Genomic DNA, 21,211 nt, shown 5'->3' on the forward strand with positions numbered 1-21,211 from the left:
GTCCAAACTATCCTTTCTCAGATTCCCCAAAGACAGTGGTAATAGACTGCTTCATGAAACGAAAGTGTAACTCTGTGAGGTGAATTCACACATCACAAAGCAGTCTGTCAGGAAGCTTCTTTCTAGTTTTTATCTGACGATATTTCCCTTGTCACTGTAAGCTTCATTGCGTTAAGAAATATCCCACTGCACATTTCAAGAATACAGTGTTAGCAAACTGCTCAATGAAAAGAAAAGTATAAGTCTGTGAATTGCATTCGCCCGTCCCAATGCAGTTTCTCAGAACACTTCTTGCCGGTTTTTATCTGAGGAGATTTGCTTTTTCACCATAGCCCTCAAGGTGCTCCCAAATATCACTTTGAAGATTCCACAAGAACAGTGCTAGCAAACAGCTACATGAACAGAAATGTAGAACTCTATGAGATGAATGCACAGGTTACATAGAAATTTCCAGAACACTTCCTTTCAGTTTTTATCTGAAGACATTTCCCTTTTAACTGTATCCCTCAATGCGCTCCCAAATATCACTTGGCAGATTCCACGAGAAGAGTGTTAGCAAACAGCTACATGAACAGAAAGGTGGAACTCTGTGGGGTGAATGCACAGGTCACATAGATGTTTCTCAGAACGCTTCCTTTCAGTTTTTATCTGAAGCTATTTCCATTTTCACTATAGTCCTCAATGTGCTCCCAAATATCAATTTGCAGATTCCACGAGGAGACTGTTAGCAAACAGCTACATGAACAGAAAGGTGGAAAACTGTGAGATGATTGCACAGTTCATGAAGAAGTTTCTCAGAATGCTTCCTTTCAGTTTTTATCTGAAGATATATCCTTTTTCACTGTAACCCTCAATGCACTCCCAAATATCACTTTGCAGATTCCACGAGAAGAGCGTTAGCAAACAGCAACATGAACAGAATAGTGGAACTCTGTGAGATGAACTCAGAGATCAGAAAGACATTTCTCAGAAATCTTCTTTCTCGTTTTTATCGGACGATATTTCCTTTGACTGTATACTCCTCCAAGCAATCCGAAATATCGGTTCTCAGATTCAACATAAACTGGACTAGCAAACAGCTCCATGAAATACAGCTGTAACTCAGTGAGTTGAACTCATACATCACAAAGCAGTTTCTCAGAAAGCTTCTTTCTGCTTTTTTTCTGAATATATTTCCTTTGTCACCGTAAGCTTCATTGGGCAAAAAAATATCCCACTGCTGATTTCAAGAAAACAGTGTTAGCAAACTAATCAATGAACAGAAAAGTGTAACTCTGTGAGTTGCATTCACACGTCACAATGCAGTTTCTCAGAACGCTTCTTTTCAGTTTGTATCTAAAGATATTTCCTTTTGCGCAGTGGCCATCAATGCGCTCCCAAATAACACTTAGCAGATTCCATGAGAAGACTGCTAGCAAACAGCTACATGAACAGAAAGGTGGAATTCTGTGAGATGAATGCAGAGGTCACATAGAAGTTTCTCAGAACGCTTCCTTTCAGTTTTTATCTGAAGATATTTCCTTTTTCACTGTATCCCTCAAAGCGCTCACAAATATCACTTTGCAGATTTCATGAGAAGTGCATTACCAAACAGTTACATGAACAGAAAGCTGGAACTCTGTGAGATGAACTCAGAGATCAGAAAGACATTTCTCAGAAATCTTCTTTCTCGTTTTTATCTGGGGATACTTCCTCTGGCTGTATACCCCTCCAAGCAATCTGAAATATCGGTTCTCAGATTCAACAAAAACTAGACTTGCAAACAGCTCCATGAAATACAGCTGTAACTCAGGGAGTTGAAATCACACACCACAAAACCGTTTCTCAGAAAGCTTCTTTCTACTTTTTATCTGAAGATATTTCCTTTGTCACCATAAGCTTCATTGGGCCAAGAAATATCCCACTGCAGATTTCAAGAAAACTGTGTTAGCAAACTGATCAATGAAAATAAAAGTGTATCTCTGTGAGTTGCATTTACACCTCAAAATGGAGTTTCTCAGAACGCTTCTTTTCGGTTTTTATCTGAAGATATTTCCTTTTTCACAGTAGCCCTCAATGTGCTCCCAAATATCACTTAGCAGATGCCACGAGAAGAGGGTTGGAAAACAGCTGCATGAACAGAAAGGTGCAACTCTGTGAGATGAATGCACAGGTCACATAGAAGTTTCTCAGAACACTTCCCTTCATTTTTTATCTGAAGATATTTCCTTTTTCACTGTATCCCTAAATGCGCTCCTAAATATCACTTTGCAGATTCCACGAGAAGAATGTTAGCAAACAGCTACATGAACAGAAACGTGGAACTCTGAGAGAAGAACTCAGAGATCAGAAATATATTTCTCAGAAATCTTCTTTCTCGTTTTTATCTATGGATATTTCCTTTGGCTGTATACTCCTCCAAGCGATCCGAAATATCGGTTCTCAGATTGAACAAAAACTGGACTAGCAAACAGCTCCATGAAATACAGCTGTAACTCAGTGAGTTGAATTCACACATCACACAGCAGTTTCTCAGAAAGCTTCTTTCTACTTTTTATCTGAAGATATTTCCTTTGTCACCCTAAGTTTCATTGGGCCAAGAAATATCCCACTGCAGATTTCAAGAAAACAGTTTTAGCAAACTGATCAACGAACAGAAAAGTGTAACTCTGTGAGTTGCATTCACACGTCACAATGCAGTTTCTCAGAACGCTTATTTTCCATTTTTATCTGAAGATATTTCCTTTTTCACTGTAGCCATCAATGTGCTCTCAAATATCACTTAGTAGATTACAGGAGAAGAGTGTTAGCAAACAACTACATGAACAGAAAGGTGGAACTCTGTGAGATGAATGTGCAGGTCACATAGAAGTTTCTCAGAAGGCTTCATTTCAGTTTTTATCTGAAGATATTTCCTTTTTCACTGTATCCCTGAATGCACTCCCAAATATCACTTAGAAGATTCCACGAGAAGGGTGTTAGCAAACAGCTACATGAACAGAAAGGTGGAACTCTGTGAGATGAACTCAGAGATCAGAAAGAGATTTCTCAGAAATCTTCTTTCTCGTTTTTATCTGGGGATATTTCCTTTGCCTGTATACTCCTCTAAGCGATCCAAAATATTGGTTCTCAGATTCAACAGAAACTGGACTAGCAAAGAGCTCCATGAAATACAGCTGTAACTCAGTGAGTTGAATTCACACACCACAAAACAGTTTCTCAGAAAGCTTCTTTCTACTTTTTATCCGAAGATATTTCTTTGTCACTGTAAGCTTCATTGGGCAAAGAAATATCCCACTGCAGATTTCAAGACAACTGTTTTAGCAAACTGATCAATGAACAGAAAAGTGTAACTCTGTGAGTTGCATTCACATGTCACAATGCAGTTTCTCAGAACACTTCTTTTCAGTTTTTATCTGAAGATATTTCTTTTTCACTGTAGCCATCACTGTGCTCCCAAATATCACTAAGCAGATTCCATGAGAAGAGTGTTAGCCAACAGTTGCATGAACAGAAAGGTGGAACTTTGTGAAATGAACTCACAGATCAGAAAGACATTATTCAGAAATCTTACCTCTCGTTTTTATCTGGGAATATTTCCTTTGGCTGTATACCCCTCCAAGCAATCTGAAATATCGGTTCTCAGATTCAACAAAAACTGGACTGGCAAACAGCTCCATGACATACAGCTGGAAGTCAGTGAGTTGAATTCACACGTCACATAGAAGTTTCTCAGAAAGCTTCTTTCTCCTTTTCATCTGAAGATATTTCCTTTGTCATTGTAAGCTTCATTGGGTAATGAATTATCCCACTGCAGATTTCAAGAAAACTGTGTTAGCAAACTGATCAATGAACAGAAAAGTGTAACTCTGTGAGTTGAATTCACACGTCACAATGCAGTTTCTCAGAACGCTTCTTTTCAATTTTTATCTGAAGGTACTTCCTTTTTCACTGTAGCCGACAATGAGCTCCCAAATATCACTTAGCAGATTCCTTGAGAAGAGTGTTAGCAAACAGCTACATGAACAGAGAGGTGGAACTCTGTGAGATGAATGCACATTTCACATAAGTTTATCAGAACGCTTCCTTTCAGTTTTTATCTGAAGATATTTCCTTTGTCACCGTAAGCTTCATTGGGCAAAGAAATATCCCACTGCAGATTTCAAGAAAACTGTGTTAGTAAACGGATCAATAAACAGAAATGTGTAACTCTGTGAGTTGCATTCCCACGTCACAATGCAGTTTCTCAGAATGCTTCTTTTCAGTTTTTATCTGAAGATATTTCCTTTTTTACTGCAGCCCTCAATGCGCTTCCAAATATCACTTAGATTCCACGAGAAGACTGTTAGCAAACAGCAACAAGAATAGAAAGGGGGAATTCTGAGAGATGAATGCACAGGTCACATAGAAGTTTCTCAGAATGATTCCTTGTATTTTTTATCTGAGGATATTTCTTTTTTCACTGTATCCCTCAATGTCCTCCCAAATATCACTTTGCAGATTCCACGAGAAGAGTGTTAGCAAACAGCTACATGAACAGAATGGTGGAACTCTTTGAGATGAACTCAGAGATAAGAAAGACATTTCTCATAAAACTTCTTTCTCGTTTTTATCTGGGGATATTTCCTTTGGCTTTATACTCCTCCAAGTGATCCGAAATATCGGTTATCAGATTCAACAAAAACTTGACTATCAAACAGCTCCATGAAATACAGCTGTAACTCAGGGGGTTGAAATCACACACCACGAAACAGTTTCTCAGAAAGCTTCTTTCTACTTTCTATCTGAAGATATTTCCTTTGTCACCATTAGTTTCATTGGACAAACAAATATCCCACTGCAGATTTCAAGAAAACTGTGTTAGCAAACTGATCACTGAACAGAAAAGTGTATCTCTGGGAGTTGCATTCACACGTCACAATGCAGTTTTTCAGAACGCTTCTTTTCAGTTTTTATCTGAAGCTATTTCCTTTTTCACTGTATCCCTCAATGCGCTCCCAAATATCACTTAGCAGAATCCTCGAGAAGAGTGTTAGCAAACAGGTACATGAACAGAAAGGTGGAACTCTGTGAGATGAACTCAGAGATCAGAAAGACATTACTCAGAAATCTTCTATCTCTTTTTTATCTGGGAATATTTCCTTTGGCTGCATACTCCTCCAAGCGATCCGAAATATCGCTTCTCAGATTCATCAAACACTGGACTAGCAAACAGTTCCATGAAATACAGCTGTAACTCAGTGAGATGAATTCACACATCACAAAGCAGTTTCTCAGAAAGCTTCTTTCTACTTTTTATCTGAAGATATTTCCTTTGTCACCGTTAGCTTCATTGGGCAAAGAAATATCCCACTGCATATTTCAAGAAAACTGTGTTAGCAAACTCATAATTGAAGAGAAAAGTGTAACTATGTGAGTTGCCTTCACACGTCACAATGCAGTTTCTCAGAATGCTTTTCTTCAGTTTTTATCTGAAGATGTTTCCTTTTTCACTGTAGCCGTCAATGCGCTCTCAAATATCACTTAGAAGATTCCACAAGAAGAGTGTTAGCAAACAGCTACATGAACAGAAAGGTGGACCTCTGTGGGATGAATACACAGGTCACGTAGAAGTTTCTCAGAATGCTTCCTTTCAATTTTTATCTGAAGATATATCCTTTTTCACTGTATCCCTCAATGCTCTCCCAAATATCACTTTGCTGATTCCACGAGAAGAGTGTTAGCAAACAGTTACATGAACAGGAAAGTGGAACTCTGTGAGATGAATGCTCAGGTCACATAGAAGTTTCTCAGAACGCTTCCTTTCAGTTTTATCAGTTTTTCACTGTAGCCCTCTATGCGCTCCCAAATATCACTTTGCAGATTCCACGAGAGGAGTGTTAGCAAACAGCTACATGATCAGAAAGGTGTAACTCTGTGAGATGAACGGAGAGATCAGAAAGACATTTCTCAGAATTCTTCTTTCTCGTTTTCATCTGGGGATATTTCCTTTGGCTGTATACTCCTCCAAGTGATCCGAAATATCAGATCTCAGATTCAACAATAACTGGACTAGCAAACTACTCCATGAAATACAGATGTAACTCAGTGAGTTGAATTTAAACATCACAAAGCAGTTTCTCAGAAAGCTTCCTTTTACTTTTTATCTAAAGATATTTCCTTTGTCACCGTAAGCTTCATTGGGCAAAGAAATATCCCACTGCAGATTTCAAGAAAACTGTGTTAGCAAACTCTTCAATTAAGAGGAAAGTGTAACTCTGTGAGTTGCATTCACATGTCACAATACAGTTTCTTAGAACGCTTCTTTTCAGTTTTTATCTGAAGCTATTTCCTTTTTTACTGCAGCCATCAATGCACTCCCAGAGAAGAGTTTTTATTGGAGGATAGTTCCTTTGTCACCGTAAGCTTCACTGGGCAAAGAAATATCCCGCTGCAGATTTCAAGAAAAGTATGTTAGCAAACTGATCAATGAACAGAAAAGTGTATCACTGTGAGTTGCATTTACACGTCACAATGTAGTTTCTCAGAATGCTTCTTTTCAGTTTTTATCTGAAGATATTTCATTTTTCACTGTACCGTCAATGCGCTTCCAAATATCACTTCGCAAATTCCACGAGAAGAGTGTTAGCCAACAGCTACATGAACAGAAAGGTGAAACTCTGTGAGATGAACTCACAGATCAGAAAGACATTACTCAGAAATCTTCTTTCTAGTTTTTATCTGGGGATATTTCCTTTGACTGTATATTCCTCCAAGCGATCCGCAATATCGGTTCTCAGACTCAACAAGAACTGGACTAGCAAACATCTGCATGAAATACAGCTGTAATTCAGTGAGATGAATGAAGCCATCACAAAGCAGTTTCTCAGAAAGCTTCTTTCTACTTTTTATCTGAAGCTATTTCCTTTGTCACCATAAGCTTCGTTGGGCAAAGAAATATCCCACTGCAGATTTCAAGAAAACTGTTTTAGCAAACTCATCAATGAACAGAAAAGTGTAACTCTGTGAGTTGCATTCACATGTCACAATGCAGTTTCTCAGAACGCTTCTTTTCAGTTTTTATCTGAAGATATTTCATTTTTCACTGTAGCCATCAATGCTCTCCCAAATATCACTTAGCAGATTCCATGAGAAGAGTGTTAGCAAACAGCTACATGAACAGAAAGGTGGACCTCTGTGAGATTAATGCACAGGTCACGTAGAAGTTTCTCAGAATGCTTCCTTTCAGTTTTTATCTGAAGATATTTCCTTTTTCACTGTATCCCTCATTGCCCTCCCAAATATCACTTTGCAGATTCCATGAAAAGAGGGTTAGCAAACAGTTACGTGAACACAAAGCTGGAACTCTGTGAGATGAACTCAGAGATCAGAAAGACATTACTCAGAGATCTTCTCGTTTTTATCTGGGGATATTTCCTTTGGCTGTATACTGTCCCAAGCGATTCGAAATATCGGTTCTCAGATTCAACAAAAACTGGGCTAGCAAACAGCTCCATGAAATACAGCTGTAACTCAGTGAGTTGAATTCACACATCACAAAGCAGTTTCTCAGAAAACTACTTTCTATCTGAAGATATCTCTTTTGTCACCATAAGCTTCATTGGGCAAAGAAATATCCCACTTCAGATTTCCAGAAAACTGTGTTAGCAAACTGATCAATGAACAGAAAAGTGTAACTCTGTGAGTTGCATTCATACGTCACAATGCAGTTTCTCAGAACGCTTCTTTTCAGTTTCTATCTGACGATATTTCGTTTCTCACTGTAGCAGTGAATGCACTCCCAAATATCACCTAGCAGATTCCACGAGAGGAGTGTTAGAAAACAGCTACATGAACAGAAAGGTGGAGCTCCGTGAGATGAATGCACACGTCAAATAGAGGTTTCTCAGAATGGTTCCTTTCAGTTTTTATCAGAAGGTAATTTCTTTTTCACTGTATCCATCAATGTGCTCCCAAATATCACTTTGCATGTTCCACGAGAAGGTGTTAGCAAACAGCTACATGAACAGAAAGGTGGAACTCTGTGAGATGAACTCAGAGATCAGAAAGACATTTCTCAGAAATCTTCTTTCTCGTTTTTTTCTGGGGATATTTTCTTGTGCTATATACTCCTCCAAGGGATCCGAAATATCGGTTCTCATATTCAACAGAAACTGGACAAGGAAACAGATCCATGAAATCCAGCTGTAACTCTGTGAGTTGAATTCACACATCACAAAGCAGTTTCTCAGAAAGCTTCTTTCTACTTTTTATCTGAAGATATTTCCTTTGTCATCATAAGCTTCATTGGGCAAAGAAATATCCCACTGCAGATTTCAAGAAAACTGTGTTAACAAACAGATTAATGAAAAGAAAAGTGTAACTCTGTGAGTTGCATTCACACGTCACAATGCAGTTTCTCAGAATGCTTCTTTTCAGTTTTTATATGAAGATGTTTCCTTTTTCACTGTAGTCGTCAATGCGCTCCCAAATATCACTTAGCTGATTCCACGAGAAGAGTGTTAGCAAAGAGCTACATGCACAGAAAGGTGGAACTCTGTGAGATGAATGCACAAGTCACATAGAAGTTTCTCAGAACGCTTCCTTTCAGATTTCATCTGAAGATATTTCCTTTTTCACTCTAGCCCTCAATGCACTCCCAAATATCACTTTGCAGATTCCATGAGAAGAGTGTTAGCAAACAGCTACATGAGCAGAAAGGTGGGACTCTGTGAGAGAAATGCACATATCATATAGAAGTTTTGCAGAATGCTTCCTTTCACTTTTTATCTGAATATATTTCCTATTTCACTCTAGCCCTCAATGTGTCCCAAATATCACTTAGCAGATTCCAGGAGAAGAGTGTTAGCAAACAGCTACATGCACAGAAAGGTGGAACTCTGTGAGATGAATGCAGAGGACACATAGAAGTTTCTCAGAACGCTTCCTTTCAGTTTTCATCTGAAGATATTTCCTTTTTCACTCTAGCTCTCAATGCGCTCCCAAATATCACATTGCAGATTCCACGAGAAGATTGTTAGCAAACAGCTACATGAACAGAAAGGTAGAACTCTGTGAGATGAACTCAGAGATTAGAAAGGCATTTCTCAGAAATTTTCTTTCTCCTTTTTATCTGGGGATATTTCCTTTGGCTGTATAGTCCTCCAAGAGGACGAAATATCAGTTCTCAGATTCAACAAAAACGGCACTAGCAAACAGCTCCACGAAATACAGCTGAAACTCAGTGACTTGAATTCACACTTCACAAAGCAGTTTCTCAGAAAGCTTCTTTCTACTTTTTATCTGAAGATATTTCCTTTGTCACCGCAAGCTTCTTTGGGCAAAGAAATATCCCACTGCAGATTTGAAGAAATCTGTGTTAGCAAACTGATCAATGAACCGAAATGTGTAACCCTGTGAGTTGCATTCACACGTCTCAATGCAGTTTCTTAGAACGCTTCTTTTCAGTTTTTATCTGAAGATATTTCCGTTTTCACTGTAGCCGTCAATGTGCTCCCAAATATCACTTAGTAGATTCCAGGAGAAGAGTGTTAGAAAACAGCTACATGAACAGAAATGTGGAACTCTGTGATATGAATGAACAGGACACATAGAAGTTTCTCAGAACGCTTCCTTTCAGTTTTTATCTGTAGATATTTCCTTTTACACTCTATTCATCAGTGCACACCCAAATATCATTTTGCAGATTCCATGAGAAGAGTGTTAGCAAACAGCTACATGAACAGAAAGGTAGACCTCTGTGAGATGATCTCAAAGATCAGAAAGGCATTTCTCACAAATCTTCTTTCTCGTTATTTTCTGGGGATGATTCCTTTGTATACTCCTCCAAGGGATCCGAAATATTGGTTCTCAGATTCAACAGATACTGGACTAGCAAAAGGCTCCATGAAATACAGCAGTAACTCAGTGAGTTGAATTCACACATCACAAAGCAGTTTCTCAAAAAGCTTCTTTCTACTTTCTATCTGAAGATATTTCCTTTGTCACCCTAAACTTCATTGGGCAAAGAAATATCCCACTGCAGATTTCAAGAGAACTGTGTTAGCAAACTGATCAATGAACAGAAAAGTGTAACTCTGTGAGTTGCATTCACACGTCAAAATGCAGTTTCTCTGAACGCTTCTTTTCAGTTTTTATCTGAAGATATTTCCTTTCTCACTGTAGCCATCAATGTGCTCCCAAATATCACTTAGTAGATTCCACGAGAAGAGTATTAGCAAACAGGTACATGAACAGAAAGGTGGAACTATGTGAGATGAATGCTCAGGTCACATAGAAATTTCTCAGAACGCTTCTTTTCAGTTTTTATCTGAAGATATTTCCTTTTTCACTGTAGCCATCAATGTGCTTCCAAATATCACTTTGCAGATTCCACGAGAACAGTGTTAGCAAACAGTTACATGAACAGAAAGGTGGAACTCTGTGAGATGAACTCAGAGATCAGAAAGACATTTCTCAGAAATCTTCTTTCTCGTTTTTATCTGGGGATATTTCCTTTGGCTGTATACTCCTCCACGCGATCCGAAATATCGGTTCTCAGATTCAACAAAAACTGGACTAGCAAACAGCTCCATGAAATACAGATGTAACTCAGAGAGTTGAATTCACACATCACAAAGCAGTTTCTCAGAAAGCTACTTACAACTTTTTATCTGAAGATATCTCTTTTGTCACTGTAAGCTTCATTGGGCAAAGAAATATCCCACTGCAGATTTCAAGAAAACTGTGTTAGCAAACTCATCAATGAACAGAAATGTGTAACTCTGTGAGTTGCATTCATACGTCACAATGCCGTTTCTCAGAACGCTTCTTTTCAGTTTTCATCTGAAGTTATTTCCTTTCTCATTGTAGCAGTCAATGTGCTCCCAAGTATCACCTCGCACATTCCATGAGAAGAGTGTTAGCAAACAGCTACATTAACAGAAATGTGGAACTCCATGAGATGAATGCACAGGTCACATAAAGTTTCTCAGAATGGTTCCTTTCAGATTTTCTCTGAAGATATTTCCTTTTTTGCTGTATCTGTCAATGCACTCCCAAATATCACTTTGCACATTCCACGAGAAGGTGATACCAAAAACCTACATGAACAGAAAGTTGGAACTCTTGAGATGAACTCAGAGATCAGAAAGACATTCCTCAGAAATCTTCCTTTTTTTTTATCTGGGGATATTTCCTTTGTCTGTATACTCCTCCATGCAATCCGAAATATCGGTTCTCATAATCAACAGAAACTGGACAAACAAACAGCTCCATGAAATACAGCTGTAACTCAGTGAGTTGAGTTCACACATCACAAAGCAGTTTCTCAGAAAACTTCTTTCTACTTTTTATCTGAAGATATTTCCTTTGTGACCATAAGATTCATTAGGCAAAGAAACATCCCACTGCAGATTTCAAGAAAACTGTGTTAGCAAGCTGATCAATGAACAGAAAAGTGTAACTCTGTGAGTTGCATTCACACGTCACAATGCAGTTTCTCAGAACGCTTCTTTTCAGTCTTTATCTGAAGATATTTCCTTTTTCACTGTATCCATCAATGCACTCCCAAATAACACTTAGCAGATTCCACAAGAAGAGTGTTAGCAAACAGCTACATGAACAGAAAGGTGCAACTCTGTGAGATGAATGCACAGGTCACATAGAAGTTTCTCAGAACGCTTCCTTTCAGTATTTATCTGAAGATATTTCCTTTTTTATTGTAGCCCACTATATGCTCCCAAATATCCCTTTGCAGATTCCACGAGAAGAGTGTTAGCAAACAGCTACATGAACAGAAAGGTGGAAATCTGTGAGATGAACTCAGAGATCAGAAAGATATTTCTCAGAAATCTTCTTTCTCGTTTTTATCCGGGGATATTTTCTTGCACTGTATACTCCTTGAAGCTATCCGAAATATCGGTTCTCAGATTGAACAGAAACTGGACAAGGAAACAGATCCATGAAATCCAGCTGTAACTCACTGAGTTGAATTCACACATCACAAAGCAGTTTCTCAGAAAGCTTCTTTCTACTTTTTATCTGAAGATATTTCCTTTGTCACCATAAGCTTCATTGGGCAAAGAAATATCCCACTGCAGATTTCAAGAAAACTGTTTTAGCAAACAGATCAATGAACAGAAAAGTGTAACTCTGTGAGTTGCATTCACACGTCACAATGCAGTTTCTCAGAACGCTTCTTTTCAGTTTTTATATGAAGATGTTTCCTTTTTCACTGTAGAACTCAATGCGCTCCCAAATATCACTCAACAGATTCCACGAGAAGAGTGTTAGCAAACAGCTACACGAACAGAAAGGTTTAACTCTGTGACATGAATGCACAGGTCACATAGAAGTTTCTCAGAACACTTCCTTTCAGTTTTTATCTGAAGATATTTCCTTTTTCACTGTAGCCATTAATGTGCTCCCAAATATCACTTTCCAGATTCCATGAGAAGAGTGTTAGCAAACAGCTACATGAACAGAAAAGTAGCACTCTGTGAGATGAACTGAGAGATCAGAAAGACATTTTCTCAAAAATCTTCTTTCTCGTTTTTATCTGGGGATATTTCCTTTGGCTGTATACTCCTCCAAGTGATCCGAAATATCGATTCTCAGATTCAACAATAATTGGACTAGCAAATAGCTCCGTGAAATAGAGCTGTAACTCAGTGAGTTGAATTCACACATCACAAAGCAGTTTCTCAGAAAGCTTCTTTCTACTTTTTGTCTGAAGATATTTCCTTTTTCACCCTATGCTTCATTGGGCAAAGAAATATCCCATTCCAGAAAACTTTGTTATTTCCAGAAAACTGTGAAATATGAAACATTTTCTGGTAAAAAGAAGAAGGAAGCTTTCTGAGAAACTGCTTCACGAGGTGTGCATTCATCTCACAGAGTTAAAATTTTCTTTGCATTCAGCCGTTTGGAAACTCTGTTTCACTCTATTCTGCAAATGGACACTTGGGAGCTCATTGAGGACAATGCAGACAATGAGAATATCCCAGGATAAAAATTAGATAGAAGGAATCCATCTAAGAAACAGCTTTGTGATGTGTGCATTCAACTCACAGAAATAATCCTTTCTTCTAATCCATCAGTTTGCAAATACGTTTTTGTAGAATCTGTAAAGAGATATTTGGGAGCAAATTGAGGCCTATGGTGAAAAATGAAACATCCTCACATAACAAGTAGAAAGATGATTTCTGAGAAACTGCCTTGTGATGTCTGAATTCATCACACAGAGTTAAATATTTCTTTGAATTCAACAGTGTGGGAACACATTTTTGTACATTCTGTGAATGGACATTTGGGAGCTCATTGATGCCAATGGCAAAAAGCGAATATCCCAGAATGAAAAATAGAAGGAAGATATCTGAAAAACCATTTTTGTGATGTGTGCCTTCATCTCACTGAGTTATACTTTTCTTTGGACTCAGCAGTTTGGAAACGTTGTTTTTGTCCATTCTTCCAATAGACATTTGGGAGTTCATTGAGGCCAATGGTGAAAAAACGAATAATCCAGGGTAACAATTAGAAGGAAGATATCTGAGAAACCACTTTGTGATGTGTGTATTCATCTCACAGAATTAAAACTTTGTTTGGATTCAGCAGTTTGGAAATACTGTTTTTGTCCATTCTGCAAATGGACATTTGGGAGCTCATCGAGGCCAATGGTGAAAAACTGAATATCCCAGGATAAAAACTTCAAGGAAGCTATTTGAGAAACTGCTTTGTGATGTGTGAATTCATCTCACAGAATTAAACCTTTCTTCTCATTCAGCAGTTTGGAATCACTATTTTTGTAGAATCTGTGAAGGGATATTTTGGTAAGGGATTGAGCCCTATTATGAAAAAGAAAACATCTTTGAATAAAAACAAGAAAGAAGCTATCTGAGAAACTACCTTGTGATGCATGAATTCATCTCACAGACTTAAACATTTATTTGGGTATAGCAGTTTGGAAACACTGTTTTTGTCCAGTCTGCCAATGGACATTTTGGAGTTCTTTGAGGCCATTGGTGAAAAAGTGAATACACCAGGATAAAACTGGCAGGAAGCTATCTGAGAATCCATTTGGTAATATATGTATTCATTTCATAGACTTAAACCTTTATTTTCATTCAGCAGTTTAGAAAGACTGCTTTTGTAGAATCTATGAAGTGATTTTTGAGACTGCATTGAGGTCTATTGTGAATAAGGAGACATCCTCATATAAAAACAAGAAGGAAGATTTTGAGAAACTGCTTTGTGATATGTTCATTCATCTGACAGTGTTAAAAATTCCTTTGGATTCAGCCATTTGGAAACACTGTTTTGTACATTCTGTGAATGGATATTTTAGAGCTGATTGAGGCCAATTGTGAAAACAGAATATCCCGGGATATTAACTAAAAGGAAGCTATCAGAGAAACCACTTTCTGATGTGTGCATTCATCTCACAGATTTAAAACTTTCTTTGGATTCAGAGTTTGGAATCACCATTTTTGTCCATTCTGTGAATCAATGTTTGGGATCTCTTTGAGTAGAATTGTGAAACAGTGAATATCCCAGTATTAAAACTTTAAGGAAGCTATCTGAGAAACCACCTTGTGACGTGTGCATTCATCTCACAGAGCTAAAACTTTCTTTTCATTCTGCAATTATGAAACACTCTTTTTGTAGAATCTGTGAATATAAACTTGGGAGCACATTGAGGACTATGGTAATAAAGGAAACATATTCAGATAAAACTAGAAACAAGTTTTCTGAGAAACTGCTTTGTGATGTGTGCATTCATCTCAAAGAGTTAAAACTTTCTTTGGACTCAGCAGTTTGGAAACACTGTTTATGTCCTTCCTTCCAATGGACATTTTGGAACTCATTGAGACCAATTTCAAAAAAGCAAATATCCCAGGATAAAAAGTAGAAGGAAACTCTCTGAGAAATCACTTTCTGATGTGTACATTCATCTCACAGAAATAAACCTTTCTTTTCATTCAGCAGTTTGGAAACACTGCTTTTATAGAATCTGCAAAGGGATATTTGGGAGCAGATTGAAGCCTGTGGTGAAAAAGAAAATATCTTCAAATAAAAATTAGAAAGAAGATTTCTGAGAAACTACTTTGTGATGTGTGCATTCATCTCACAGAATTAAACACATCTTTCCATTCTGCACTTTGGAAACACTTTTTTTGTAGAATCTGTGAGGGGATATTTTGGAGTGCTTCGAGACCTATGGTGAAAAAGGAAACACCTTAAGATAAAACAAGAAAGAAGCTTTCATAGAAAGTGCTTTGTGATGTCTGCATTTAACTCACTGAGTTAAACATTTCTTTTGATTCAGCAGCTTGTAAACACTGTTTTTGTCCATTCTGCAAAAGGACATTTTGGAGCTCATTGAGGTTAAAGGCAAAAAAGTGAATACACAAGAATACGAACTAGAAGGAGCTATCTGGGAAACCGCTTTGTGAGGTTTGCATTTATCTCGCAGGTTTAAACCTTTCTTTTCATTCAGCAGTTTGGAAACACTGTTTTGATATAATCTGCAAAGGGATATTTGGGAAGGCATTGAGGCCTAAGGTGAAAATGGAAACATCTTCACATAAGAAGTAGAAAGAAGCTTTCTGAGAACCTGCATGGCAATATGTGCTTTCATCTCACAGAGTTATACCATTTTTTGGATTCAGCAGTTTGGAAAACTGTTTTTCTGCATTCTGTGAATGGATGTTTGGGAGCTTATTGAGGTAAAAGGTGAAAAAGAAAGTGTCCCAGGATAAACACTAGATGGAACTACCTAGGAAACCACTTTGTGATGTGTGCATTCATCCCACAGAGTTAAACCTTTCATTTCATTTAGCAGCTTCGAAACACTGTTTTTGTAGAGTCTCCTAAGGGATATTAGGGAGCACATTGAGACATATGGTGAAAAAAGAAACCTCTTCAGATAAAAACTAGAAAGAAGCTTTCTGAGAAACTGCTTTGTGATGTGTACATTCATTGCACCTTGTTAAACATTTCTTTGTATTCAGTTGTTTGGAAAAATTGTTTTTGTCCATTCTGCGAATGGACATTGGGAACTCATTGAGTCTAAAGGCAACAAAGTGAATATCCAAGGAAAAAAACTAGAAGGAAGCTATCTGAGAAACCACTTTGTGATGTATGCATTAGTTTCACAGAGTTGAAACGTTCTTTTCATTCTGCAGCATGGAAACACCGCTTTTGCAGAATCTTTGAAGGGATATTTAGGAGGGTATTCAGGTCTATGGTGAAAAAAGGAACATCTTCACATACAAATTTGAAAGAAGTTTTCTGGGAAACTGCTCTGTGATGTTTGCATTCATGTCACAGAATTAAGTCTTTCTTTGGATTCAGCAGTTTGGAAACGCTGTTTTTGGACAAACTGCAAAGGAATGTTTGGGTGTGCAGTAAGGCCTTTGGTGAAAAAGGAAACGTCTTCAAATAAAAAGTAGAAAGAAGCTTTCCACGAAACTGCTTTGTGTTTGTGCATTCATTTCACAGAGTTAAAACTTTCTTTGAATTCAGCAGTTTGGAAACACTGTTTTTGTCCATTCTGTAAATAGACAGCTGGGAGCTCAGTGATGCCAATGGCGAAAAAGTGAGTATCCTAGGAAAAAAACTAGAAGGAAGCTATCTGAGAAACCACTTTGTCATGTGTTCATTCATCTCACAGAGTTAAACCTTTCTTTTCATTCAGTAGTTTTTAAGCACTGTTTTTGTAGAATCTGCAAAGGGATATTTGGGAGTACCTTGAGGCTGGTGGTGAAAAAAAATATTTTCAAATAAAAACTAGAAAGAAGCTTTCTGATAAACTGCTTTGTGATGTGTGTTTTCATCTCACAGAGTTAAACCTTTCTTTGGATCAGCAGTTTGGAAACACTGTTTTTGTAGAATCTGCCTAGTGTTATTTGGGAGTGAAATTAGGCCTATGGTGGAAAGGGTAACTTCTAACAGATTAAAACTAGAAAGAAGATTTCTGAGAAACTTCTTTGTGATGAGTGCATTCATCTCACAGAGTTACACCTTTCTTTTCATTCAGCAGTTTGGAAAAACTGTTTTTGAAGAATCTGCAAAGTGATATTTGGGAGTGCATTGAGGCCTATGGTGAAAAAGGAAATATCTTCAAATAAAAACTAGAAAGAAACTACCTGAGAAACTGTTTTTTGACCTGTTCTTTCATTTCACAGTGTTAAACCTTTCTTTTCATTCAGTAGGTTGGATGCAATGTTTTCACAGAATCTGCAAAAGGATATTTGGGAGCACTTAGAAGCCTATGGTGAAAAAGGAAATGTCTACACATAAAAAGTAGAAAGAAGATTTCTGAGATACTGATTTGTGATATGTGCATTCATCTCACAGTGTTAAAAGTTTCTTTAGATTCAGAAGTATGTGGAAAAGCTGTTTTTATCCACTCTGCAAATGGACATTTTGGCCCATTGAGGCCAAGTTTGAAAAAGTGAATATCGCAGGATAAAACTAGAAGGAAGCCATCTGAGTAAATGCTTTGTGATGTGTGCATTCACCTCATAGAGTTAAACCTTTATTTTCATTCAGCAGATTGGAAACCCTGTTTTTGTAGAATCTGGGAATGGACGTTTTGGAGGGCACTGAGTCCTCTGGTTAAAAAGAAACATCCTGACATAAAAACTAGAAAGAAACTTTCTGAGAAATTGCCCTATGATGTAAGCATTCATCTCACAGAGTTAATCCTTTCTTTGAATTCAGCGGTTTGGGAAAACTGTATTTTCCATTCTGCAAACGGACATTTGGGAGTTCATTGAGGCCAATTGCGAAAATACGAATATCCCAGAATAAAAAATAGAAGGTAGCTATCTGAGAAATTTGTTCATGATGGGTGCATTCATCTCCCTGAGTGAAACCTTTCTTTCTTTTCTTTTTTTTTTTTTTTGTTTAAGGAAATCTTATTATAATTATGTATTTAATGAAAATGAGACTTTTTTAAAGAAATGCATAATTTTCTCTGTAAAATCATTGAAATTGTTTGTGGAATTTAAAATATAGTTATGTCTTTGTCATGTCTAGATATGGACATATATGTTACAGCACCCATGAGGTATAACACCAAAATTGGTTTTACATTTATTTAAAAAATAACTTTTCAGTACTAGAATCCTATAATCTCTAATTATCTTTTCCCACATGTAGATATCTTTAGAAAAATGTACCATTGTTGGAAGTATTTTTGATGAAATATATTGGAAGAAGATTTATTCCCAGATAACTTTGATTTTTGCAGTGAGCATAAAATATTAAACTTCTACCTGTAATATCAAGATACTTTGACTGAAGATTTTTCTACAGGTAGTATTAAAACTCCCTATAAATGGCAAAAAAATATATAAACATGATAAGTTTAAACAATTTTTATCTGTACAATTTAGCTCATGGAGATAGGATGATAAATGTCATCTACTCTATTTCTTCCTTCTTTTAACAATAACTAAACTTTTTATCTCTGTTTCTATGTCACATTTTAAATGGTGACTTTAAAAATGTGTTTTCAAAAATTTTCCTGTGCCTCTAGTAATGACTTTCTCTTCGACCAGGTAAAATACACATCTGGGGAAAATAGCTTTGTACCATTAAAGATTATGAACCAAGGTTTACCAAGGCAATTGTTCTTTTACATTTTGGTTGCATAAAGAAAGCACTGGAAATTATGTAGAACACTGATTAGTTCATTAAAATACAAAATATATTCAAATTTTCTAAATTTTATTTTTTGGCCCCTTTTTCTGATAGAAAATTTCAAGTTTTGGATTTTAAAGCAGTTATTTCTGATCCAGATTTAATTCCTCAAAAAAATATTTTTATTCACATTAAAAGATATATATTCCACTCCTTCATCACTGTTAAGGGAAGACTGGATTGTTTTATAATTAGAAAATGAAAGACTAATATAATATATTCTCTCTCTCTAAAAGTAAAAGGTTTTATTATTTTAAATTTTGATATTTTAATGCTTAGGCTTTGGTTTTTTGATAAAACTTTTTTTATTTTTATTTTACTTTAAGTTCTAGGGTACATGTGCACAACATAGAGGTTTCTTACATTTGTATACATGTGACATGTTGGTGTGCTGCACCCATTAACTCGTCATTTACATTAGGTATATCTCCTAATGCTATCCCTCCCTCCTTCCCCCACCCCAAGACAGGTCCCAGTGTGTGATGTTCCCCTTCTTGTGTCCAAGTGTCCTCATTGTTCTATTCCCACCTGTGAGTGAGAACATGCGGTGTTCGGTTTTTTGTCCTTGCAATAGTTTGTTGAGAATGATGATTTCCAGCTTCATCCATATCCATCCATGAACTCATCCTTTTTTATGGCTGCATAGCATTCCATGGTGTATATGTGCAATATTTTCTTAATCCAGTCTATCATTGATGGACGTTTGGGTTTGTTCCACATCTTTGCTATTGTGAATAGAGCTGCAATAAACATGCATGTGCATGAGTCTTTATAGCGGCATGATTTATAATCCTTTGGGTATATACCCAGTAATGGGATGACTGGGTCAACTGGTATTTCTGTTTCTAGATCCTTGAGGAATCACCACACTGTCTTTCACCATGGTTGAACTAGCTTACAGTCCCACCAACAGTGTAAAAGTGTTCCTAATTCTCCACATCCTCTCCAGCATTCCCTTTGAAAACTGGCACAAGACAAGAATGCACTCGATCACCACTCTTATTCAACATAGTATTGGAAGATCTGGTCAGGGCAATCAGGCAGGAGAAAGAAATAAAGGGTATTCAATTAGGAAAAGAGGAAGTCAAATTGTCCTTCTTTGCAGATGACATGATTGTATATTTAGAAAACCTCATCTTCTCAGCCCAAAATCTCCTTAAGCTGATAAGCAAATTTAGCAAAGTCTCAGGATACAAAATCAATGTGCAAAAATCACAAGCATTCCTCTACACCAATAACAGACAAACAGAGAGCCAAATCATGAGTGAACTCCCATTCACAATTACTTCAAAGAGAAAAAAACACCTAGGAATCCAACTTACAAGGGATGGGAAGAACCTCTTCAAGGAGAACTGCAAACCACTGCTCAATGAAAGAAAAGAGGACACAAGCAAATGGAAGAATATTCCATGCTCATGGATAGGAAAAATCAATATCGTGAAAATGGCCATAACCTAAGGTAATTTATAGATTCAACGTCAACCCCATCAAGCTACAAATGACTTTCTTCACAGAATACCAAAAACTACTTTAAAGCTCATGTGGAACCTAAAAAGAGCCCACATGGCTAAGCAAATCTTAAGCCAAAAGAACAAAGCTGGAGGCATCACAATTCCTGACTTCAAACTGTACTACAAGGCTACCATGACCAGAACAGCATGGTACTGGTACCAAAACCGAGATATAGACCAAAACAGAGATATAGACCAATGGAAAAGAACAGAGCCCTCAGAAATAATATCACAAATCTACAACCATCTGATCTTTGACAAACCTGACAAAAACAAGAAATGGGGAAAGGCTTCCTTATTTAATAAATGGTGTTGGGAAAACTGGCCAGTCATATGTAGAAAGCTGAAATTGGATCCCTTCCTTACACTTTATACAAAAATTAACTCAATATGAATTAAAGACTTAAATGTTAGACCTAAAACCATAAAAAACCCTAGAAGAAAACCTAGGCAATACCATTCAGGACATAGGCATGGACAAAGACTCCGTGTCTGAACAAGCTTTCTGAGAATCTGCTTTTTGATGTGTGCATTCATCTCACAGAGTTAAACCTTTCTTTGGATTCAGCAGTTTGGGAGCACTATTTTTTTCCATTCTGGGAATGGACATTTTAAGATGATTGAGGATAAGGGCAAAAAACCGAATATCCCATGATAAAAACTACAAGGAAGCTATCTGAAAAATCAATTTGTGATGTGTACATTCATCAAGAAGGGTTAAACCTTTATTTCATTCAGCAGTTTATAAACACTATGTTTGTAGGATACTCAAATGGATGTTTGAGAGTGCATTGAGGCCTAAGGTGAAAAAGGAAACTTTTTCAGATAAAAACAAGAAAGAAGCTTTCTGAGAAACAGGTTTGTGATGTGGGCATTCCTCTCACAGAAATAAACTGTTCTTTAGATTAAGCAGTTTGGAAACACTGGTTTTGTCCATTCTGCAAATGGACATTTGGGATATCATTGAGGCCAAAGGAGAAAATGCAAATATCCCAGAAGAAAAAAAAATAGAAGGAAGCGATCTGAGAAACCTC

This window comes from Macaca nemestrina, chromosome X (genome assembly GCF_043159975.1).
Source record: "Macaca nemestrina isolate mMacNem1 chromosome X, mMacNem.hap1, whole genome shotgun sequence".
Taxonomy (NCBI): Eukaryota; Metazoa; Chordata; class Mammalia; order Primates; family Cercopithecidae; genus Macaca; species Macaca nemestrina.